General features: G+C 39.1%; 1 long non-coding RNA gene across 1 annotated transcript in view; it reads left to right on the top strand.

Annotated features, from left to right (window-relative positions):
• The window catches only part of LOC120307700, a 33796-nt gene extending 8646 nt beyond the window's left edge, over positions 1-25150 (top strand). Inside the window, exons 2-3 of the long non-coding RNA XR_005556620.1 lie at positions 15353-15450; positions 24850-25150. This is a non-coding gene — a long non-coding RNA (uncharacterized LOC120307700). The remainder of the gene's footprint in view (positions 1-15352; positions 15451-24849) is intronic.
• The last annotated feature ends 1158 nt before the right edge of the window (positions 25151-26308 follow it).

The raw sequence follows: 26308 nt of genomic DNA, 5'->3' as shown, positions 1-26308 counted from the left end.
AATCACTACTTTAGTGAGGCAAATAAAGGACTGTAGAATGCCTTTAACGTTGTTCTAAAGTGGCTAGAACTATCTTTAATGGCAATGTTTAGATTATTCCTATTAACTGATTTATATTGCTGCATTTCAGCTGGAGGTGTGATGGAATGTAGTGAAAGGTGGATCCTTGGGAGGGGGGTACATTCCAGAGCAGTAAGAGGCAATTCAGCTTAGATGTTATGTGTGAGAGAAAGTGAGTGAAGACAGCTCCTCTCTAATAGTTCACGGAGTATACTGTAGATGCAGATAGTAGAATCCTCAGTCTGGCAAGATTTTATCTATAGATGTGAAACAATACAGAACTCAGCTTAGAAGAATTACCAAAACCAAACGATTGTTTTTAGTTTTGGGCCTGACAAGAAGTATCCACCTTTTTGTATCACACCCTGAATTCTAAGAGCAGAACATGGCCTCCTCAAAAAATGGCATCCATGATAGATATGATCTGAAGCTCCCCAAGAACCAAGAAAAACACACGGAGTTACATCTGAGTAGTTTCCTTTATTGCTTCTCACCTATAGACAGAAATCTTGCCAACCTAAAGCAATTATTTGCATTATTGTAGTTATACTCTGGGAATCACTAAGGAGGAGCTGTTTTATTCCTCTTCTGACCAAATTTTCCATGCTTTGCTGCCTCTTTGTCTTCTGGAATTCAGCCTCCCCTCCTGGGAATCCAGACTACATTCCACCACATCTGACCTGCCACAAAATGCTTTCTTACCAGAATTTCTTAACCCAATTAATGAGGTTGCTTCCTGTTATCGTTTCAAGTTTGCCTGGAGGCTTTCACTTAAGTCTATGTTTTACACACATTCTTCATAATATAAAACAAAAGCATTGACAATAAGAATTCTTTCTAAGTGACAGTTTCTGCAGGAAGACTGTTCACTACTATGTTAAAAAAGATAATAGCTAATAGACTCATTTTCAGTACATGATCACTGTATGCATTTTGTATGAATGTGTGTGATAGTTTCCTGTTTATCTCAAGCTGCAAAATATATTATGCTAGTCTCATTTTCATAAAAGTAAACATTCTTCCTGTAGCAGATGAATTCAGCAGTAGGCAAGCATCTGCTATACAAGAATAGATACAGGTTGTGGGGAGGAAAGGGGAGAGGGTCTAATAAAAGATGAAAAGTCATTTGAAGAAATTACAAAGTTCTGTTACAAAGAAGATTACAGGTTAGTCCTGAAATTAAAGTCTATAACCAGTTGTTTCCTAAAAGACTAATGGACTGAAATTATTGCTTGCTGAGAAATAACTAAAATAAAGTTAAAAACAATTATGGAACAAACATCTGTTTGCTTATCTTGTATTTGGCTGGGAGTGTGTATACATTTCATCAACCAAATATAAGAAATAAAAATGTTTTCTCTATTTTCTCTATAGGAAAAAAATGGTGCCTTCTTTCTTCCATGCTTAGCAAATCCCAATTGATTCTCCCATTTTAAAGATAAAATGTTGGTGGGGAGGGGGGACTAATATTTCAGATAAGGGCAGAATATAAGAGAATACTATTGTGTGATCTATGTACCTGCAGTCTGAAGTGATAGAAATTGCAGTCAGGTTTACTCCTTCAGCAGAACTAGATATTAATTCATTTAACTTTGGAAACAATTTGCCTGACACAAATGTGAAAGAAGTCATAGGGGTTAGAAGTAGTCAACTTCATTTACAGTTGCTGAAAAGAAAGAGTATTATAAAGTAAGGGAATCAGAATCTACTAGCAGAGAAATCAATAATAAACAAGCAGTTATCTCCAAACAGCAGGAGAAGAGATACACTTAAATCATAGAAGCAAAAAAAGACAGACAGAGGGAGGGAGGGAGGGAGGGAGGGAGGGGGAGAGAGAGAGAGAGAGAGAGAGAAGTGCGACATGGTGAAGAAATCACAATGATTTAGAGCTTCCGGTGGTTAGCGTCGATGATGGCGGCTACATTGTAGCCGTCCTCCTGGGACAGCGTGAGAACCGCGGAATACAACAGTCACCAGCTGTTCCGCGGCTCGAAATCTCCCGGGCGAAGGGAGGGGGGAGAGAATCACCCGAATAGAGGTAGAGCATCTCAAACCCCCCAGGGATTTTTTTGGGGGGTAGAAAGAGAGCTCCCTCGGAGTTTGGGTTGCCTCCGCCTCCCAGCTGTCTTTGTTTCCTCTGGGAAACAAAGTGAAACGCCGCTACCATCTCCGCGTTTAAAGAGACAGGGTGAGTGATTTTTTATATATATATATAAAGCGGACAGAGCTGGATAAAGGATTTAGTTTATTGAGTTTTATTTGCTTTTTAGTTTAGGTTGATCTTTTTCTTTTTGTTTTTTTTGTTCGTATGGAGAGTGAAAGTAAAATGGCGATTTGAAAGTTTTTTTCGGGGGAAAAAGAAAGTGAGTTAAACGGAATGCTATGGACTATATAGTTTTTTCTTTTTTCTTTTTAAGCTTTTTCCTCTTTTTTTGAAAGTGGTCCTGTGTTTTTGAAATATCTTTTAAACTCTCCTTTGTTTTTTTTAACTTTTTGAGCATTTTTTTTTTACAAAGTGGAAATAAGAAAAAAATTTTTTTTTAAATGGCTTCAAAAAGGCAAGCAGCTTCTACAGTTCCTAAGGTGGCTTCTTCTCCTGCGATTTTACCGGTACAACAACCTAAAGCTACACCACTATCTTCTCCTCCTCTGCCAGTAATATCTGTACAAGATATGAAAGATATAATGAGAAATGCAGTAACTCAAATCAGAGGGGAAATGAAGGAGCTTCTAGATCAGAATAAAACTGAAATTAGAGGGGAAGTGAAGAATCTGTTGGAGCAGAATAATACCATTTTGAGGCAAGATATAGTTATGGCTCTATCAGGTCTTGCTTCTGTGGTTGAGAAGCTTGACTCTAGAGTTGAAGAGGTTGCAGACAAGGTTGACATCTTGGAAGATAGATTTGAAGGCATGGAAAAAAAGATGGAAATTTCACAGGATGACATTGTTATGTCTCAGTACAGAGAAATGGAATATGCCTTAAGAATTAGGGGTCTCAAAGAAGATATGCAGCAAGACCTGAGAGAGATCGTGGTAAATGACTTTGATGTTATTTTGAATAGGGAGTAAGAGGAAATACGCAGAGAGGTTGAAAAATTATTCAGAGTTAACTCCTGGATTGCAAAACAGAGAAATTTACCAAGAGATGTGGTGGTTTATTTTGGAAAGAGATCTCTGCGCAATGAAATCATACAAGCCTTTTATAATAAGAGATTCCAGATTGCTGCTCAAGATGTTATTATTTGAAAGGAGATCCCATCTAAAATTCTAAGAAAGAGAAAAGACTTTGCTTTCTTATCTAATGAACTTAAAAAAAGAATGATGCCATTCAGATGGGAGATTCCGATGGGTATTGTTCTGAGCCATGCGGGGACGCGTTATAGACTTAATACAGTCACTAAAGCAAAGGAGTTTTACAGCTCAGTCCTGGGAGCAGGCTCACCATCATCTATGATGCAGAAAGTTCTGGATGGTAAAGAGGTTGAACAGCAGTCTGAAGGACCAGGTGTGATGGCGGCTGGAGAGTTACAGTTGGAGTGGTCCCGACAAGCAGAGATTAAAGAGCAAAGAATGACCCATGCAGCGCATAGACGCAAGGAAAAGGAACAACAGAGGAAAGAGGCTAAAGAATCTCTTCAAGAAAGTGCTTCGTTGCCGGTGGGAGGAGCAAGACCTAAGAGTTCTGGGGCACATTCTTCAATGGCAGATCTTCAAGCAGTCTTCTCCAGGCTTCTGGTTAAGGGAGATGGTAAAGCTCCTGACTTGGAATGTTAACGGCCTTAATTTCCCCCAGAAGAGAAAGAAAATCTTTCATTATTTAAAGCAACATAATAATGATATTATTTGTTTGCAGGAAACACATATTATACCTAAAGATCAAAAATATTTAGTCAATTCTCATTTGGGATTTCATTTTGTATCTTCTGCTCCTGGGAAAAAAGGGGGTGTAGTTATTTACGTCAAGCAAAATTTATCAGCCTGTTTGGTAGAATCTGATCTTCAAGGGAGATATGTTATGATTGAAGTTGGTTTATATGGTAAGAAAATACTTATAGTGGGATTGTACGCACCAAACCAACAACAGGAACAATTTTATAGATTATTACATCAGAAATTAACTTTGTTGGATTACAGATCTGTGATATTAATGGGTGATTGGAATGGTGTGTTAGATACACAAAGAGACAAAAAAGGATCTTCTACTTCTTTTAAACAGGCTAAATTACCTAAAGCTTTTTTTGATTTGAAAGAGGACTGGGAACTACGTGACTACTGGCGTGAACGCAATCAGGAGGAGAGAGACTTTACTTTCTTTTCAGATAGACATCAATCCTTTTCAAGAATTGACTTTTTTATTACAACTGATTTATATTTTAGGGTAAAGAATGTTAAAATTTTTCCTAGGACACTGACGGATCATAGTCCAGTCTGGATGGAGTTGGTTTATGAAAGAGAGGAGAGGAGATCGTGGAGGATGAAGGAAAATTTATTTAGACAAGAAAAGAATGTTCAAAAATTAAAGGAGCACTTAAAGGATTATTTTGTTTTAAACATGTATAAGGGAACTTCAATGTCAATGGTATGGGATGCAGGGAAAGCCTTTATGCTTGGGATTTTGATACAAATGAATAACGCTCATAGACAAAAGCAGATTCAGAAACGTAAGGAATTGAAAGATGAGATTAAATCAAAAGAAAAAAATTTGATTTCAAATCCCACAGATGAAAAGGTTAAAGAATCTATAAAATTGCTTAAAACACAATTCAATATGTTGATGGCTGATCAAACTGCAACTAACTTACTGTATATGAAACAAAATATATTTTGCAATGCTAACAAACCAGGGAGATGGTTGGCTTATCAATTAAGAAAGAAACAGAGACAGAGAACTATAGATAAAATAAATCATAGTGGTAAATTAGTATATCATAAGGATTTGATTAAGAAATCTTTTTTAGATTATTATCAAAAATTATATAAGAGTACTAAAATACAGGTTTTAGATATAGAAAATTATTTAAATGAAGCCAACTTCCCTAAATTAACAGAAGATCAGAAACAAGAAATTAATGGTTTAGTTACTAGTGAGGAAATTGAGACAGTGATTAAAGAATTCAAATTAGGTAAAGCACCGGGTACGGATGGTTTGACATCTATTTATTATAAAACCTTGGTGCAAGAGATGATTCAACCTTTAAGAGAACTTTTTAACAATATATTACAGGGTTTAGAGATTCCCCCATCATGGGGTAGAGCTTTTATATCTTTAATCCCAAAAGAAGATCAGGATCTTACTTTACCAAAGAATTACAGACCTATATCTCTTTTAAATGTAAATTATAAGATTTTTGCAAAAATTTTGGCTAATAGGCTTATGAGGGTTTTGCATCAGGTTATACATAAGGATCAAACAGGTTTTATAACTGGAAGGTACATGAAGAATAATGTCAGACAAATTATTAATTTATTAGAATACTTAGACAAAAATAATCAAGTTCCTGCAGGACTGATATTTTTAGATGCTGAAAAAGCTTTTGATCAATTGAATTGGCAATTTATGTTAAGATTAATTGAGAAAATGAATTTTGGAGAAAAAATTTTACAAGCTTTTGGTCTTATTTATCAAAAACAAACGGCACAACTTATTGTTAATGGGGGTTTATCAGAGGTCTTTACAATTGAAAAGGGGACTAGACAGGGATGTCCATTGTCACCATTGTTATTTGTTTTAACTTTGGAAATATTGTTGATTAAAATTCGAGAATCACAGGAAATAAAAGGAATAGAAGTTAATAAAAAAGAATATAAATTAAGAGCTTTTGCAGATGACTTAGTGGTCACCCTGTCCCAACCCACTTATTCTGTAGTAGAGTTATTACAATTGATATACCAATATGGACGGGTTTCGGGTTTTAAAATTAATAACAATAAGACTAAAATATTACCTAAAAATATGACCATTTTGGATAAGCAGACTTTGGTTAAGTTGACAGATTTTGAGGTTGTTGACAAGGTAAAATATTTGGGGGTTACTTTATCTGTTTCCAATGCAAAATTGTACAAAAATAATTATGAAAGGTTATGGGTCAGGATACAAAGAGACTTGAAAAATTGGGAGAAATTGCAATTATCCCTTTTGGGAAGAATTGCGGTGATTAAAATGAATGTCCTGCCAAAGTTTCTTTTTTTGTTTCAAATGATACCTATTTTAAAGAATGAGATTAATTTAAATGAATGGCAGAAAGGTATCAATAAGTTTATTTGGGCGGGGGAAAAACCAAGAGTAAAACTTAAAATAATACAAGACATTTGAGAGAGAGGTGGACTTAAGGTACCGAATTTGAAATTGTACTACGATGCGGTGGTTTTAACATTAATTAGTGATTGGGTTAATTTAACAAATGTAGAAATACTCCTTTTGGAGGGTTGGGATTTACTTTTTGGATGGCATGCCTATTTAATTTTTAATAAAAAAGTTGATAGGGTTTTTAAATCTCATATTATAAGGATTTCTCTATTTCGGGTTTGGAGGAAATATTACAGAAATGATTTTAAAATTCCATTATGGGCTGTACCCTGGCATGCGATAGAGGGGACAAGGAGAGGAGTTAAGATGGATGGTGTTTCTTATGCACAATTACTTAGATGGGATGGTAAAAACTGGCAGTTAAAATCTTTGGAAAACCTAGCACAAGAAAAGATCATATATTCATGGTTTCAGTATAGACAAATAGTGGATAGATGGAAGTTAGACTGTAATGTGGGTTTACTTAGAGAAGATGAAAATTTTCGTAAACAAGTAAAAGATCAAAGATGAACTCATATTAAGAGAATTTATGGGGTGCTAGTAGAATTGGATTCAGAGGCAGAATTAATTAAAGAATGTATGATCAAATGGGCACAAAATTTTGGTGAACCAGTTCTACTAGATACCTGGGAAATTATTTGGGTGAGGAATGTCAAATTTACACAAGCCCAGAATTTAAGGGAGAATTTTTATAAAATGTTTTACAGATGGCACCTTGATCCACAAAAAATGTCTCGTATGTATCCTGACTTACAGCCTAAATGTTGGAGATGTGGTTGTTTGGATGCTACTTATTATCATATTTGGTGGTCGTGTAAAAATATAAAAGCCTTTTGGATTAAGATATGGTGGAATATTCAAAGAATTTTTAGAAGGAGGGTAAAATTTACCCCACAATTGTTTTTATTAGGTATTGTTACTGACTGTGATATTAAAGACACAACATTGATGTTAAATTTAATTACAGCCGCAAGGCTGTTAGTAGGGCAATGTTGGAAGAAAGAATCTCTGCCTATTTTGCAAGGGTGGCTTTTTAAAGTTTCTTATTTGGCGGAAATGGCAAAGATTTCGGCTTTCTTGAAGGATCAATCGCAGGAGAAGTATTTTGTGGTATGGAAAAAATGGATAGATTTTATACAATATAAGTTGGATGTTAAAAAATATTATTTAGCTTTTCAATAACTTATATTTAAAATTTAAAATATTTTTTAGATTTTATTTTTTTCTTTTTTTAAATTCTTTTTTCTTTTAAGTATTATTCTTTTGATAGTTATATTTCTTTATATATATATTATTGTTAATCATCTTATAATTTGTTTAATTAATGTTTTTAGTATTTAGATTTAATTATGGTTTATACTTTCTTTTAGATTATTCGAAGAAATTTTAATTAAGCCTATGTTCAGCTCTGGGAAGCTCGGGGGAGGGAATGGGAGGGCTGGGGAGGTTTGGGGATGGGTTGTTTTGTTTCTGTAAAATTTTAAAAAAACTTAATAAATATTTACAATAATAAAAAAAGAAATCACAGTGATTTGTGTGTTCCATGTTCAAACCAGTATCTGAGTTCGTGAAGTTTGGCACAAAAATTGCTAATACCTTAAAACAATTTCAAAACAATTTTTAACATTCTTTCCCAAACATAGCCAGTTTTAGGGTTCCTATAGTTTTGGCAATTTTACAGAAGACATTTAAAAAGCAGAGGTTGCAAAGCATAAGAGGTACAGACTATTAACCATACCGTGTACTGAAGAGCTTCTGTAGCTCAGTAGTAGATATGTAGATATGATTGTAGATATGAAGATACTCATTGAGGTCTAGGTTATTTGCAGTAAAACTGCTCCCAATTATTTAAGGAAAGAAATTACAAATGTTTTCAACATTCCATGCTCTAAATTATAAGCAGCCTGAAATGAAGGAAATTTGAGGTCTATTTATTTTATTTAATAAATCTGTATGATTGCCCAACTCATAAATTGTAACTGGCTGACTAAGATAAGATATATCAAAAAAGAGTCGAGGCGAGGCAGTCTTGACTTTGTAACTCCCGCTTTTCTATTTCCCAGGGCTACTTTCATGCTTCTAAAGGGCTAGCACATATTTGCTTTAACCCTATCTCCAAGCTCCTCTACACTCACTATATTGCAATTCATGGGACAAATAGACTCAGTTGAAGGTTAGTGGTCCTGTGAGTGCCTGGACAGCAGGTTAAATTGGGCCCAAAAAGTTACTGGGAACCAGTGTAGCTCACAAAATAGTACTGTTTTATGGGTGCACTGGGGTGCAGTCCTAACTACCCATGTGGCTGCATTCTTGATCAGTAACAGCTTTTAGGTAGTCTTTTAGGGCAATCCCATGGCAATGGATAGAATAGATGACCAAAGCATGTGTGCACCGATTACATCTGCTGCAAACCTGTAGAGTGCCTATCAGTAACAAAATACTGAGCAGAGAGCTCTAGAGTTAGAGGCTTTGCACTAGGACACTGTTGTAAATCTCAGTTTTCTACACACTGAACTCCTCTTTCAGCCACTGACTTAACTTGGCAGAAAGCTCTCAGACATGACTAAGCTAGATTAAACTCTTTGTTGCACACAACAGTGAAGCATTATACAGGCAGAAGATTTGCTTTTTGCGGTGCAAATAATCCAATGCTTTAAAATTGGTCTACATTCCAGGGTTTAAGCCATAGACATTTTTCCCCCTCCCATCCTTTTGAGTTAACATATGCTTAGTGATTTGCTTGCTTCTCCCATTCTAGAATTTTTTTTATGCTCCAGTATGACTGTAATTTTATTTTATTTTTTGATTTAATATAATTTTCACGGTCTTCTTCAATGTCTCTTTCTGGCCCCTTTCCTTCCTTTGTTAGCTATACATTTCTCTTCCTTTTCCCTTAGAGTCAAATGTGCTGGTGGGTGGTTTGATTTGATTGTACAGCCAGTCCAGTGTGTTGACTGTGATGATATTATAAATGGAACTGTGGAAGGAGATGGGGTGCATGAATGTCCTCCCTATCTGGTCTTCTTTCACTGAAAATCCAAAATATGATCCATCTGGAATTCTGTCTCCTCCCTGGTGAGACGGCAGTAAGGGAATAGAAATTAACAAAGAAAGAGTATTGGGAAAATGGATATATTTTTTAATGTGGCTAAAGGTTACAGGTGAGACTGCATGATTAATGGAATTGCCCAATAAAATGATTTCCAGTTTCTTAAATAATGATATGGAAGGGAAAATATGACTGAAAGCCAGATGTAGAACAACGAATGGCTTGAAGTTCCTGGAGAAAAAAAGGAGGCTGCCCAGAGTTACGTTAAGGTAAGATGGGCAACCAATAAATTTTGCAAATAAATAAATAAAGTAAGTAAGTAAGTAAGTAAGCAAGTAAGTAAGTAAGTAAGTAAGTAAGTAAACAGTGAGAGGTAGAAAGCATGTGGTAGCCACCACTAGAATTGACCTGACAGTTTGGTAGTCAGAAGATGGCATACAATAGTTGCAGGTATGGAAAGTAGAAATGCAGATACCTGAATTGTCTAATGTGACACTACCAAGTGTTATGGAGAAGGAGATTGGTCATTTTAACTACTTATGAATGCCCAGGTTGATGGCTATCATAGCAAAGCTACAATATTTCACCTTTCAGGGAAAGAGAATTCCTGGAAAAATGGGGAGTCTTCTGAAAGTCCTCCAGGACAGCTCACATGTATAAATCCTGCTACTGGTGAGGATGGATTCAATTAGTTAAGGCAGCCAACCCAGCCCCCCCGCCCCCCCCAAATACCATATTGTAAAAGGGAAACACAATCTTCCAGGATATTTTACATGATAAATCATCAGTCTGCTTGTTTATGAGCTAGAGCAGTGGTTCTCAACCTGTGGGTCGGGACCCCATTTGGGATCGAATGACCATTTCACGGGGGTCGCCAAACTATGCTGTCTGCCATTTTTTCCCTTTTCCCTAGCTGTCCTACTCCCTCTTATTGGTGGCCACACCCACTTGGGGGTCACCACAACATGGGGAACTGTATTATGGGGTCACGGCATTAGAAAGGTTGAGAATCACTGAGCTAGAGCTAGGAGTGTAAGAGAGAGAAAGAATGGGTCATCCTTTTTGACACAAAAAGTGGTAGTACTGGTGGGGGAGAAAGATTAGAGTCTTTCTGTAAGTTCTCATCAATAAATTTCTGAGGCAGGCTAATTCTGTAGTTAACATTGGACTGTAGCATTTTGCATGAATTTGGACTGCAGGAATAAGATTGATTCTGTGGTAGCTGAACCAAAGGCCAGACGGCATCAATGTTTCACATTTTTCAAATATGTCAACATAACCTGCATATTTATCAGGCAAAGTAAAAGAGTGTACTTGCAGGGTGTGATGAATAATGAAGGTTGAGTCTTAAATCCCAGAAATCAAGGGGATGTCATCCTGGTCCCAGTAAATATGCAGCTCACAAATCTGTAGGTCATTGATTCCCAAATGCTGATGGTGGGTTGAAAAGATTCAATATACTCCATGGAGGGTGCTGCCTGTAAGAGCAGCCCATCACTAATCTAACCCAAAAGGCTGAGCAGACCTGTTGCATTTGTGGATTACAGATGGTTCAGTATAGTTGTCCATGGTGCCAGAATCTATTAAGGTTTGCAGTTATATTTCAGAGCCAGGATGCACTAGTGAGAGAATATAGAAAAATTACTCCTTCCAGTGCATGCCGACTTTCCACGTTTATCAGCAGGAAAACTTAAATCCATCCATGGACACTTGCAAAACATCTGCCCAACAACTTTAACATCGATTCCCAATGGAAAGCCAAATGAATGCCCAGTCATAGGAAGACATATAAATGACACCACAAAAAAAGATGCTGGGCTTTGCACTACCACGTCAACAACAGACAATCCTGAATAGGATTCATATCTTCTCTATTGTGTCTGCTGAAACTCTCTGTATAAATGGAGCATAGCCTCCTCCTCTCAGTGTGACTGCAGGGCCCCACATCAAACTGTAGATCACATTGTGACCTATACGGGAATATACTGATCTGGTATCTGATATATATATAGGTTTTCGCGGGTATTTGTATATAGGTCTTTGGTTGTTCGGGTTTTCTCCCGTGTAAAATTGGAAGTGTCTTGGCAACGTTTCGACGAAGTCACATTCGTCATCTTCAGGCTGGTGTTTTTAGCTTCTTGCTTTGAGCAGCAATGTGTGGTTTTAGCTGTTTCTTCCTTTTAACTGCCAGTGGGGTATGAACTGATTGGGTGGGAGCTTGGCTGTGTTCTGATTGGGTGGAGGTGTGTTCTGAATGGTTAGGGGCTTGGCTGTGCTCTGATTGGCTGGGGGAGTGTTCTGTTTGGTTGTGCTCAGGTTAGTCTGAGTTGCAGAGGGGTTTAAGATTTTGGGGTTAGGGAGTCGTTTGTCAATAAGGGCGGGTTTCCAAATGGCTGGTAGGCGGGAGGTATCATCTCGCTTGTTCATGCTGTGTGGGCGTTTTTCTATCTCGATGGCTTCTCTGATTATTCTGTTATTAAAATGTTCACTTTTGGCAATGGTTCTGGTATTTTTAAAGTCAATTTCATGTCCTGTGGCTTTAAGGTGTTGGACCAGGGAAGATGTTGGTTCCTCTTTTTTGACTGAGTTCTTATGTTCTTCAATGCGTGCACTTATTCTTCTGTTGGTTTGTCCGATGTATGTGGTGGGACAAGTGGTGCATGGGATTTCGTATACTCCTTGATTTTCTAATTCAATTTTATCTTTGGGGTTTCTAAGGATGGTGGATATTTTTCTGTTTGTGCAGAATGCTGTTTTGATGTTGTGTTTATGGAGGATCTTACTGATTCTGTCTGTGGTGCCTTTTATGTATGGGAGGAGGGCTTTGCCGTTTTCTTGTTCTTTGTCTTGGATTTTAGTGGGGGTTTCTTTTTGGATTAGGTTTGTAATCTTATTTCTATGGAATCCATTGGATGTTAGTACATTGGTGAGAGTGTGTAGTTCGGGTTTTAGGTGTTGTTCGTCAGCTAAGCGTTTTGTTCTGGAGATGAGTGTCTTGGCTACAGAGTTGATCTGTGCTGGGTGGTGGTGTGAGAGAGCGTGCAGATAGCGGTTTGTGTGTGTTTTCTTCTGGTAGATGGTGTGTCCTAGGGAGCCATTGGATTTCTTGTAGACTAAGACATCCAGGAAGGGAAGTTGGTTGTTAGCTTCTGTTTCCATGGTGAACTGTATTTTGGGGTGTAGGCTGTTGAGGTGTGTGAGGAAGTTGTCCAGTTTTTCTTTCCCATGTGGCCAGATTATGAAGGTGTCGTCTACGTATCTGAGCCAGAGTTTGGGTTTGTGATCCGATTTTTCTAGAGCTTGGGTTTCAAAGTGTTCCATGTAGAGGTTGGCAATGACAGGTGAGAGTGGTGATCCCATGGGGCAATGACAGGTGAGAGTGGTGATCCCATGGGGCAATGACAGGTGAGAGTGGTGATCCCATGGGGCAATGACAGGTGAGAGTGGTGATCCCATGGGGCAATGACAGGTGAGAGTGGTGATCCCATGGGGCAATGACAGGTGAGCCAATCAGAGCACAGCCAAGCCCCTAACCATTCAGAACACACCTCCACCCAATCAGAACTCCACCCAATCAGTTCATACCCCCACTGGCAGTTAAAAGGAAGAAACAGCTAAGACCACACATTGCTGCTCAAAGCAAGAAGCTAAAAACACCAGCCTGAAGATGACGAATGTGACTTCGTCGAAACGTTGCCAAGACACTTCCAATTTTACGCGGGAGAAAACCCGAACAACCAAAGACCTATCTATATATATATATATATATATATATATATATATATATATATATATGAATAAAAGAATAAAACACGATCACCGGGAGAGTTGAAGTAAAAATACTTTACTAAAAATATATTAATACTAAAAAGTTGCCAAGCTTTCGCTGGGGGAACTCCCCAGCATCGTCAGGGCTAAAAGGCCATTGCAGTAAAGGTGGTTTAAGTAGGTTCAAGTAACATTTGCGCACGGCTCTTAGACCGTGTTACTGGCCCTGATTGGCCAGCTGAAAGCCAAGATGTGTCAACTTTTTAGTATTAATATATTTTTAGTAAAGTATTTTTACTTCAACTCTCCCGGTGATCGTGTTTTATTCTTTTATTTATAATTAATATAAACCATGCTGCTCTTCAATGGTTAGATGACCTAGACCAGTGATGGTGAACCTTTTAGAGACTGAGTGCCCAAAAACTGGCCCCGCCCCATGCCACCTCCGTGCTCCGCTCCCATCCCCCACCCCACCTACCCCCAGGACTACTCATCACTTCCAGGGCCCGCTGTAGATCGCCCAGGCAGCCCAGCAGCGCTATGGCGGCCATACCCTCTGCCCGCATCCTGCAGCATCAACTGCATGATGGGGTGTGAGGGCAGAGACTTGTGTACGCTGCCTAGCTGCCATGTCCTTGGCTGCGCTGCTCTGTGTGGGCCACGCTCAAGGGTGACTCTTCTTCAGGGGGGCTGATGGAGAGAAGGGGGTCATGGGGGAGGCAAGGCTGGGGCAACGCCACGTGTGCCCACAGAGAGGGCTCCAAGTGCCGCCTCTGGCACCTGTGCCATAGATTCACCACCACTGACCTAGACCTTGATATTTGAACATAGACCTTTCTGATATTTATATTTTACTGGGTTCTACTAATCTAGTTGAGTGTTAATTTATATTGCTAATCCATGTATGATATGCCATATGCTAAATAAATACTGAAAATGATAATTTTATTAAAACGTAAAAGATTCTTTTAATTGTATTTGAATATATCCTGGGCTGAGGTCTATTTGAACACATCATCAATAATTATTATGAATTGCCTCAAAAATTATAAGAATCCTTTCCTTGCTCAATTTACTGACTGATAGATTATTAATCTTAACTTGCTCCTTTGCATGCAGAAGTAGAGTAGTGAAAATATTAAGGACTGGATATTAGCACTAGGGAAGCCTGCTTGGATCCAAGAAATACAGGCAATATTTGGTCAATTAGATTAATAATGTAACTCAGTATAAAATCCTCTTGTATACTCAAGAAGAGACATGATAGATGGAAAATACTGTATTTAGTATCTAATATACAGTATCTTATTAATCATGGAATGGAAAGAAGTAATTCCCTTGACCCAACCCAAAAGTTATATTATCATATCTACATTGTCAAACATTACGTCTGCTGTTTCACATAATAATTTTTGCATTGTCCTTAATTGCCCAGGCTGACTGTACCATAAAACCATTAGAAATGGATTTCTTTAAAAATAGACTATTGAAATATTAAAAAGGCACACTTTTTCTATTCTAACGTGTTATATAGAAATTGCATGACTTGAGCAAATCTTTTGTTTTTCTCATAACATATTATTGAGGATATTATTCATTCTGTTGCATGGCTATTCAGTCATGATTTTACTTCTATACGAGTACAGCATCAAAATAAAAATAAAATTTGTCTTACCCAATTTAAAGTTGATAGGACACATCATAATGTGAATATCTAAAAAATAAAAATTTTCAATAAAAAAAAAATAATGTGAATATCAATTTTTATCATATTTTAAGTATCTGGGAGCACTAGTATCTCCCAATAAATTAAGATTTTATAACAACAATTATCTGTGTTAATGATAAGCAAAATGGAAATAAAATTGAATTATGCAAAGAAATTATGAATTTGCAAATAAATAAAATAAGCCAGGGAAATGGCTGGCTTATAAATTGTGAAATGAAAGATAAATGAAAATTATATTGAAATTACAGGAGGGAGATTCTATATAAATGAACAATGTACCTATACAAAAACCATTTTATGAATATTATTCTAATTAGTATAAAAGGCATGATATTCAATTGGAGAAAATAGATGAATATTTTAGAAAACAAAAAATTAGTAAGCTGATCTGACTGTGTCAACACTGAGAACATTGAAGTTACTCTGCCCCATACAGGAAGCTCAGATTCTACAACAGGCTGAACAGAAGCTGTTGGAAGCCTCCCACGTGTCCTCCTCCTTCACAGCTTCCTGAATTCTGCAGAAATTCTGAAGGTGAGCATGTGAGAAGTGGAAGAGGGTTGCGTGAAATCCATTGGAGACAAAGCCCAGTGCCTTTGGGGACCTGGCAGGGCAGGATGGAGGGGGGATAGATATGTGGATTTGCTGCAGCATCTCTGCAAAGTTAAGAATTCTACATAAGCCATTAGTAAGAGTGAATGACTGGGTGACTTCTGCATAATTTGTAACTTTGAAACAGGGTTGTATAACTTTTAGGGGGCAGGTTGTAACTTTGAACAGTCATTAAATGATCTGCCATACCTGAAGGATTACTTGTATTGAGGTAGATGGAAAATTGCCATTAATTCAAAAGTACTTTTGAATTATATTTTAATTAACAGAGGTGATGTTTTGAAAGCATTAACTAATACTATAAACTGGCTGAGTGTGATGACCTATGTGCAATTCTATGAAGAAACATTTTTACAAGGTGCCAACCGAAAGTCACAAATGGTGTAAGATATTACACGTGTAGGGGAGTGTGGTTCTCTGCACATTGTATAAACTTCCCTTTTTCCTATGCGTGTGGTTTCAAGATATGAACTTCTCTCTTTTAGTGTGTTAAAGGTAGATAAGAAGCCATCCATTAGGTTAAGCGTGGGCGGCAAGCTGGGAGTAACTCAAGGTTCAGAATCTGTCATGCTAATGCTCTGAACCATTGTGCACAAATAAAGCCTGTTTTCTCCAACCCTTCGTGGTCTTGTCTTCTGATATAAGTATTGTGGTTTTTCCACGACAATTATCTGGCGACCGCAGCAGGACGGCAAGGAGTCTTGGGGCTCTCGGGAGGGCACACCCCAGTGCCAGGGGCCTGTAGTGTTAAAGGGACATCCCAGGTGCCATCAGACCTTTTATTCCAAGGGACCTCCCTGTGACTCAGGAGTCCAGCATTGGCGGTCGGCCACTCCAAGAAACACAGATGAAGGGTGAGGAGACCAGGCATCTTTCCAGCCGGCTAGAGGACAAAGGATTCGCCTGCAGGCAAGTATTGAAAGGGAAATAAGGAATCCCTCCCTGTAAACAGGGACGGAGGAGAGGACTGATCACCCTTTCTTTAGGATAAGGTGGGAGGATTGTTGTGTGTGTTTGCAGTGAGTGAGTGGCGCTCGAAATTCCCATCAGTGACCGTGAGTGTCCGGCTCCCTGGGTCTAGCACATATAAGTGAAACCCTCAGTGTCATCCCGAGTGGAAAGACCCCTTACCTTCCTCTCATCCATTTTCCTCATTTGTCTTGTCTGGTGCCCTGGGAGGCTCATGGAGGGTGGTGAAAGTGTACCCCTTACTCTGTTGGGGTGTATGTTAAAGCATTTTAAGTTGGCCTATGGGATCAGGAGTATGGTATTAAGTGGAGTAGGCATAAGTTGAGGACCTTCTGTGAGATAGATTGGCCCAGCTTTAACATAGGCTGGCCAAGCACAGGGACGCTAGATCCATCCATTGCTCTAAAAGTACATCAGCTAGTGTTCCATCCCACGTTAGGGCACCCAGACCAGGCACCCTATATTGATGTGTGGCTCGGCTTGTTGCAAAGACCTCCACCATGGATCCAGAAATGCAAGACTGTCCCCTATGTTAAAAAGTTTCAAAGATAGAAAAAGCTGGGGCCAAGCCATAATGCAACCAGATGTCCAGGATCAAGGGACCTAAGCTGGACTTTCAGCAAGAAGTGCTGAGGGGGTCCAAGGCAGAGGAGGAATGGACGGGACTGCAAACAGAAGACAGAGAAGTGGGAGGACTGATAGCCAAACAAACGAGGGCAAAGACTGAGGAAGCGTCTTTGAATGCTCCCCTTAGACAAGTAGATCAATTGGTTGTCAGTAAGGACGATCCAGCAGAAACAGCCACAGCTCTTCTATTCCAATATATGCCTTTTACCACATCAGACCTTCTTAATTGGAAATTTCATTATGGCCCATTTAGTGAAAAACCAAATGAAGTGGCAGACTTGGTAAAGACCATTGTGGACATCCACAACCCTAACTGGATGGATATGCAACAGTTTATGGGGACTTTGTTCAATCCAGAAGAAAGGGAAAAGATTAGGATGGCAGTGATAAAAATAGTAAAGCCCTCTCTCCCACTGCTTTGTTCTCTTGAGGAACACATTGAGAGAAACTTCCAAAGATTCTTCATGGAATTTATTTATTTATTAGTAAAATTTATATGCCGCCCAATCCCTAGGGACTCAGGGCGGCATACAAAATTAAAACAAGTGTAACGATTAAAAAATGAATACATTCACACAGCATGTCCCAATCGAATCCCGGTCCCCCCGGAGACATCAACCCCAGGCCTGCCGGAACAGGAGAGTTTTAATAGCTTTCTTGAAGGCCGGCAAGGTGGGAGTAGCTCGAATCTCGGGGGAAAGTTGATTCCACCACGTTGGAGCCACCACAGAAAAGGCCCTTCCCCGAGGGCCCGCCAGCCGACATTGTCTGGCCGACGGGACCTGAAGGAAGCCCAATCTGTGGGACCTCACTGGTCTCTGGGAACTATACAGCAGTATGCGGTCCTGTAAGTAACCTGGTCCTAAGCCATGAAGGGCTTTAAAGGTGACAACCAACACCTTGAATTGCGTCCGGAGACCCACAGGAAGCCAGTGCAGCTCGCGGAGGATAGGTGACACGTGTGTGTACCTTGGGGCACTCACAATCACTCTCATGGCTGCATTCTGAACCAACTGCTGCATTCTGAACCAACTGCAGCCTCCGAACGCTCTTCAAGGGTAGCCCCATGTAGAGCGCATTACAGTAGTCCAGTCTTGAGGTGACAAGGGCATGAGCAACTGTGAGTAGAGCCTCCCGGTCCAAATAAGGCCGCAACTGGTGCACCAGGCGAACCTGGGCAAAGATCCCCCTGGCCACAGCCGATAGATGTTGTTCCAAATTTAGCTGTGAGTCCAGGAGGACACCCAAGTTGCGTGCCTGCACTGAGGGAGGTAAATTTTCCTCCCCCAGGACTAATGATGGACCATCGGAATGACCCTTGGGGGGCAAGACCCAGAGCCACTCGGTCTTGTCAGGGTTGAGTCTAAGCCTGTTCACCCCCATCCAGACCCTCACATCTTCCAGGCACCAGCACATCACGTCGACTGCTTCACTGAAAGGACATGGGGTGGAGATATATAATTGGGTATCATCCGCATACTGATGATACCTCACCCCATGTCGCCGAATGATCTCACCCAGCGGTTTCATGTAGATGTTAAAAAGGAGGGACAGGACTGAGCCCTGAGGCACCCCATAATCGAGGCGCCTAGGGGTCGATCTCTGTCCGCCTGCCAACACTGACTGCGACCTGTCAGAGAGGTAGGAGGAGAACCACCGCAATACGGTGCTGCCCACCCCCAACTCTCCAAGACGATGCAGAAGGATACCATGGTCGATGGTATCGAAAGCCGCTGAGAGGTCAAGAAGCACCAAGATAGAGGTCATATCATGACCTCGGGGATTTGCAGGTTTATCAACAGTTATTGGTGCAGGCAGTTCATGCAGCAGGAAAACCATCTGTTAATATATCTAAACTATCCCTGGTAGTACAGGAAGCCACAGAGAGTCTGGAAGCATTTTACGCTCGGTTGCTTGAAGCCTACCAAATTTGTACACCTATTGATCCAACAGAGCCTGACAATGCTCAAATGCTTGCCATGGCCTTTATCTCGCAAAGTGGCCCTGATATTCGAAGAAAGCTGCAAAGACTGGAAGGAGCCCTGGGAAAGCCTATGAGTGAACTGATGGAAGTGGCCCGAAAGACTTTTGTGAATAGAGAAAAGGAGGAGGAAAAGAAAAAAGATCAGAAAATGCAAAAGAAAGCTGAATTGCTGGCAGTCGCTATAATGGGGATGTCGAGGGGAGGTGGAAGAGGTAGAGGAAGGGGAATGGTGTTAGGACGAAGCCAGTGTGCCATATGTAAGAAGAAGGACACTGGAAGGGTGAATGTCCAGAAAGAGAAAAGGAAGAGGAACAGGGAGAGGGAAGAGGAAGATTTGCAAAGTTTGTAAGAAGCTTCAGAGATAACCCAAGAAGAGGCCAGGGAGGGAGAGGAAGAAGAGAAAGATTTTCAAGGACCCCCTCATAGGCCTGGCAGAAACAGAAGAATGGGACTGAGACTGACCGGGTTCAGCCCGCCTCCCAGAACCTGTGGTCAGTTTAATAGTAGGAGGCAAACCCATTCCCTTCCTTGTGGATACTGGAGCCACCCGATCAGTCCTAACCCAACCCCTAAGCCAAGCCTCCCCTCACTCTATCAATATACAAGGAGCAACAGGAAAAATATTACAGCGACCCTTTTTGGAGCCCTTAAGTTGCACTATGGGAGGAAAAACTATAACCCATCAGTTTGTATATATGCCAATTCCTCTATTGGGAAGGGATCTGCTTTGTAAATTAAGGGTACAGATCTCCTTTGAAGAGGATGGCACAATGGCCATAAAATATGGAAAGGTGATGATGGAAGTACCCTGTGCAGAGGAATGGAGAATGGTGATGCTGGCACAAATGATAGAGAAAAATGCCAGATGGGAAGAATTTGATGTACCATATTTGTGGGCAGAGGACAACCCCCCTGGTTTTGCAAGGCATCATCCACTATCTGCCAGCTGCCTGTACCGAAGAATAGGAAAGAGTTAAGAGGATTTTTAGTTGCTGCTGGCTTCTGCCGAATATGGATCCCTACCTTTAGTTTAATAGCAAAATCCCTATATGAGGCCACAAAGGGGGGAGATAAAAAAACCATTGCGATAGGAACAGCAAGAAAATAACAGCTTCACCGCTCTCAAGGAGGCTCTAATATGCGCCCCTAGTTTAGGTCTACCAGACTTGGAAAAGTTATTTCAACTGTGGCAGTAGGAGTTCTCACTCAGAAGATGGGGGTTTGGCATCACCCAGTTGCTTATCTGATTAAACAGCTTGACAATATAGCCAGAGGATGGCCGGCTTGCCTTAAAGCAATTGCTGGAACAGCGTTATTAAGGAAGCACAGGAAGCTAATAAATTGACTTTTGGGCAGAAATTGGATATCCACATACCAAGTGCCCTTAAAGCTGTTTTGGAAGCAAAAGAACATTTGTGACTGACCAACCCATGCATGCTAAAATACCAAGCCCTAATAACACCTAATTCAATCAAACTCACTGAATCCAGCCACGTTGCTGCCTGAACCAGATTTGGAAACCACACACCGCTGCATACAAGCTATTGAAGAAACTTACGCTAGCTGCCCAGACATGAGAGATGTCCCCCTGCTTGATCCAGACTTTACAATATACACGGATGGAACTAGTTTTATGCAAGAAGGAACTCGAAAAGCAGGATATGCTGTGGTAATTTTGGAGAAAGTCTGGGAAGCTGAGCCCCTTCCGCCCGGTAAAAGTGTTCAGCTGGCTGAACTACATGCATTAACTAGAGCTTTGGAGTTGGCAAAAGGAAAGTGCATCAATATTTACACAGACTCTAAGTGCAAGTCCATGGAGTGCAAGTGCAAGTCTTATACAAAGAAAGGGGACTTATAACTTCAGGGGGAAAGGATGTTAAGTATGGACCACAAATATTGCGTCTGCTGAATAGTGTGTGGGAGCCTAAAGAAGTAGCTGTAATGCATTGCAAAGGGCATCAAAAGGAAGCATCAGATATTCAATTAGGAAATAATAAGGCAGACTGGGAAGCTCGCATTGCTGGACTAAAGGCACCTTCTGAACATACAAATTGTCTAGCTTTGTGGACCCCTCAGGAACAGGACCAGATTAAACCAAACTACTCTCAGGAAGACTTGAAACAAATTGAGGTGCTGGAAGCAAGGCAGGAAGATGGATGGTGGATTTTGCCAGACTGGCGAGTCTTTTTCCCAGGATATATGGCATGGGATGCAGTGCAACAGGTTCATAAGCAACTGCACCTGGGAAAGGTGGCACTGGCAAATGCCTTGAAGAGAGAGGTTTATATTGACAAAATACACAGTATTGCAGCAAATGTTTGTGCTAGATGTGAGATCTGTGCAGCCAACAACCCAAGACAAGGACCCCAACTGCCTCAAGGACATCAGCCCAGAGGAAATTATCCCTTCGATTCCTTGATGATTGATTTCACTGACATGCCATGCTCAGGTCCCTATAAAGCAATGCTAGTCATAATATGTACGTACACTGGATGGCCGGATTGCATCCCTACAAGGAAGAGAAAAAAAAAAGCAACTGAGGTCGCAAATGCCTTGCTTCATATTATTATTCCCAGGTATGGGTTGCCATCTAGAATCTCTTCAGATAATGGTCCTGAATTTATCCATAAAGCCACCCAAAAGACAGCAGCTATGCTAGGAATAATATGGAAGCTTCACTGTAGTTTCCATGCTCAATCGGAAGGAAGGGTGGAGAGAATGAATAGAACATTAAGGAAAAATTGGCAAAAATATGTCAGGAAACTCAGCCAGATGCTTTAAATATGGCCCTGGTTGCGATAAGGTATGCCCCACAAAGGGGGCTGCTCGTGTCTCCCTTTGAATTATTGTATGGCAGAGTCCCCAACTTACTCAAACCAGGTGTCCAGAACTCTGGACAAGTGGCAGATACTGTTAAATTAGAACAGCTGCAGGCTCTTAACACTATAGTCCAGAGGCTACAACAATATGTTCTAACCCAAAGACCCCATGTCTTGGTTACACCAACACATAATATACAACCGGGACAGGAGGTCTGGGTAAAGGACTGGAAGAGGGAAGTTTTAAGCCCAAAGTGGAAAGGGCCGTATACTGTTGTTATGTGTTCTCCCCTTACTGTTAAGATAGCTGAAATCAAATCGTGGATCCATTGGTCCCGAGTTAAATTGGCTGCCCCCACCCAGTGGAAAGTGACTAGTGACCCAACTCAACCTCTTAAGCTTACCCTTCATCGTAGAAGAAGGAGCCTCTCCACTTCTGGTGACACTCCGGAAGCTGTCCCCCTGCGAACGGGAGAGGTGAAGAAAACCCCTGCAGGTGTTACTCCGGAAGCTAACACTCATCGCACGGGCAACAAAAATCCCCTGCCCTGGAAGCTACGTTCGCATCACTAGTCTTAGAGTTTTCTAAGCATGGAACCCAGCCAAAGGATGAGGGAAACTGCTTGTATTAGAAAGGGGCTCATGCCAACTATTTGGGTGGTTGTGGTGTTGCTGATTAGTATTGTCATTAATTCCCTGTTAGCCATAGCCCAAGTTATGGCCTTGTGGGATGAGGGAGGAGTATGTAAAACTGAGTGCTCCAGATGGAGACCCCCCAATACATGAAACTCCCCAATAATCTCAAGATTTAAGTGAAGTTTCAAAGGGGGGAAATGAGATAGATGGAAAATTGCCATTAAGAGAAATGATAAAGTGCTTTTGAATTATATTTTAATTAACAGAGGTGATGTTTTGAAAGCATTAATACTATAAACTAGCTGAGTGTGATGACCTGTGTGCAATTCTATGAAGAAACATTTTTACAAGAAATGCCAACCGAAAGTCACAAATGGTGTAAGATATTACACGTGTAGGGGAGTGTGGTTCTCTGCACATTGTATAAACTTTCCTTTTTCCTATGCGTGTGGTTTCAAGATATGAACTTCTCTCCTTTAGTGTGTTAAAGGTAGATAAGAAGCCATCCATTAGGTTAAGTGTGGGCGGCAAGCTGTATAAAAATGACACCCTGGGAGTAACTCAGGGTTCAGAATCTGTCATGCTAATGCTCTGAACCATTGTGCACAAATAAAGCCTGTTTTCTCCAACCCTTCGTGGTCTTGTCTTCTGATGTAAGTATTGTGGTTTTTCCACAACAGTATAATGAATTTCTATTTTATAGGGAGGAAAGATGCCAGAGAAAATAGCTAATATTACAGTAATGCCCAAAGAAGGACAAGATATGAGTTGGCTATAAGAAATTATAGGCCAATATTACTGTTGAACAATTGCTATAAGCTATTTACAATGTTTGAAATACAGAAAATAATTTTGGAAGAATTTATTCATGAAGATCAATGTGGGTTGCTACTTAAAAGTCACTTGAAAGATTATGTTAGAACTGTGTTGGATATTTTGGAATATTTGGAACAACATAATGAAAAACAAGCCACACTGATTTTTTTTTTTTTTTAGATGCAGAGAAGGCTTTTTATAACTGGATATTTTCTTTTAAGATTTTGGAAGATACGAATATTATATAGAATTTTATAAAATGGATAAAATTGATTTGTACTTCACAGAAAACACTAACAAAATCATATGGGATACAAAAAAGAATAAGAGAAGGCTGCCCATTTTTTTCTCTCATCTCTTGTTTATTTTGGTACTTTAAAATATTGAATGGAAACAAGACAGGACAGTGGGAGTAAAAATTAAAAAAGAGGCTTATAAATTAAGATTTAATTTTGGCAGACATTTTTAAAGGAATTGAATTTTGATGAATAAATTAGAAGAATTTGGGTCACTAGCAGGATAAAATAGCATTGATAAAGAAGACTTTAATACTAAGAAGAATCTAAAATATTTGGGAATAATTGTGATAAATGTAAATTGTATTCTATTTCAGAATAACTATGTTAAAATATGGAATGAAGGTAAAAATCTACGCTAAGATAGGATAAACTACAATTGTCACTGTTGGGTTGATTAAGAAAAATATTTTGTGTAGAATGTTATTTTTGTTTCAAACAATACCTGTTTTGACAACTGATACGCCATTTAAACAATGGTGGAAGAATATATCTAAATTTGTATGGTGAGGAAAAAAACCTAAGTTACAAAAGAAAGAGGAATATTGGGCTGACCAGATTTGAAACTGTATTTTGTTGCCTAATATTTGGTTTGGATGAACCAATGGCTGTTATTAAGAAGCAAAAGGTTATTGGATTTGGAGGTTATAATTTGAGATTTGGATGACATGGATAGTTATGGGATGATAAAGTTAAGATAAATGCAGACTTTAAAAATTACTGTGTCAGGTATGGGATAAATATAAACTAAGATTCTGTCACAATATCTCTGTGACTTTCAGCACAAGAAGAATTTTATAGATGAGAAATGATACTAAAGCACAAAAGATTAATTTATCTTGATGTATTAAAATTATCTCAAGGAAACTATAAAATGAAATCAGGAGATTAAACAACAGAAGAATACTCTTGATAATGGTTTTCTTATGTACAATTAACAGAAAGGTTTAAACTGGATAAAAGATTGTATGGTTTTGAATAAAGTAAGGTGACTTTGAAATAGAACCATGTACTAATGAATAAAATGTTATTGCTAAAGTGTATAAGCTTTTGCTGAAATATGAGACAGAAGAACAAGTAAAAGAATGGGTTAAAATTTTGATTATAATATATAAAAAGACCAATGAGAAAATATGTGGTTGAAAATGTGATTTATATTATGTTCTATTCTTAGAGAGAATTTTAATGAAATGATGAATCATTGGTATTTGGCTAAAAATTGTCTAGAACACAGAACGGCATTTTACATTCATGCTGCAAATGAACAACATGAAAAGGTATTGTATCATGTTTTGTTCACATGTAAACCAGAAACTTTTGGATACAAATGTGTATGTTAATTCAGAAGATATTTAAAAAATGTCTTCTCTTTGAAACTAATGACAAGCAAGTAGAAAAAAGTCATGGAACTTTGCTTTTATATGTGTGACAGCTGCAGCAAGACATACGGTATTTGAGCATTGTTTTCTCAAAAATGTGGAAAAATTAGTGGTGAAGATGAGGGAACATTTAGAAATGACAAAATTAATTTCTTTGATTAGAAACCCCCCCCCCCAAGATTACATTTGTAGTTGATTGGAAACCCTTTATAGACTTTTTGTGTAAAACAGAACAAAATGTATTTATGATTTGTGGTTTTGAAGATTAGGAAAAAAATGGATAATAGAAAAGAATGAAGTTTACATATATATATATATAATATTAGGAGATAACTTTGTACTTGCATTTGCTGCAAAGGAAATTGGAAGCTTCTTTTTATTTTTTATTTTTTTTATTTCTATGTAAATAAATTTCTTTGTAAAATATTTAATAAAAAATATTTAAAATATATTTTAAGTCCTTGATCTGAGTTCTGCCATATCTCTTAGTATCATAGCAATATTTTTTTTTAGACTTAATGTAAATACAGGAGCATTGGAGATAGGAAAAAGAACAGAATTTTTCCAGGAATACACAAACATTGCTATTGTCTTTGACATTATAGTGATGTTTACTGTTGCAGTGCTTTTTAGGAAGATAATATGTGTTTATTGCCAATGTAGATAGTGGCCTTAGCTTAACAACCTATAAATATACAGTTCTATAACAACAATTCCAAATTAAAGCTTTTTTTTTTTTTAAACTAAACAAACCAAACAATAACAACAGTGTTTTATCTGTTTTGGTCCCTCTGTGATTCACCAACTTTTTTTTTTGTTTTAGCATTTTTGTTTCCCAGCTTGCTTTTAGTCTAGGGAAACAAGTTGGTAAGAAGGAAGAAAAAAAAATCTTGAGTTTTTGGAATCTAGGACACTTGCCAGGCTATCCTTGCTGATGTCTGATCCGCCTCTCAAAAACTGAAGCTTTGTACCAGTCAGTCTGTTCAGCATATGTCCCTGAGGTCCTACTTGCTCCTGCTGGATCTTCACCTCCTCCAGCTGTCTTTGAAGCAAACAGTATTGCCTACACATGCTGTTCAAATAAAACTCCAGCAACGTCCAATAGCTTTCCTCTATTGCTTAATACGTTTTCATTGGCAAGGCAGGTACAAGTAGCCCTTGACTTATAACAGTTCATTTATTGACCGTTCAAGCTTACAACAGCCCCGGAAAAGGTGACTTATGACCGTTTTTCACACTTACGACCATTGTAGC

The sequence above is a fragment of the Crotalus tigris genome, unplaced genomic scaffold (assembly GCF_016545835.1).
Source record: "Crotalus tigris isolate CLP2741 ecotype Arizona unplaced genomic scaffold, ASM1654583v1 scf7180000017804.1919176, whole genome shotgun sequence".
Lineage (NCBI taxonomy): Eukaryota > Metazoa > Chordata > Lepidosauria > Squamata > Viperidae > Crotalus > Crotalus tigris.
This window is presented reverse-complemented; position numbering and strand designations above follow the sequence as displayed.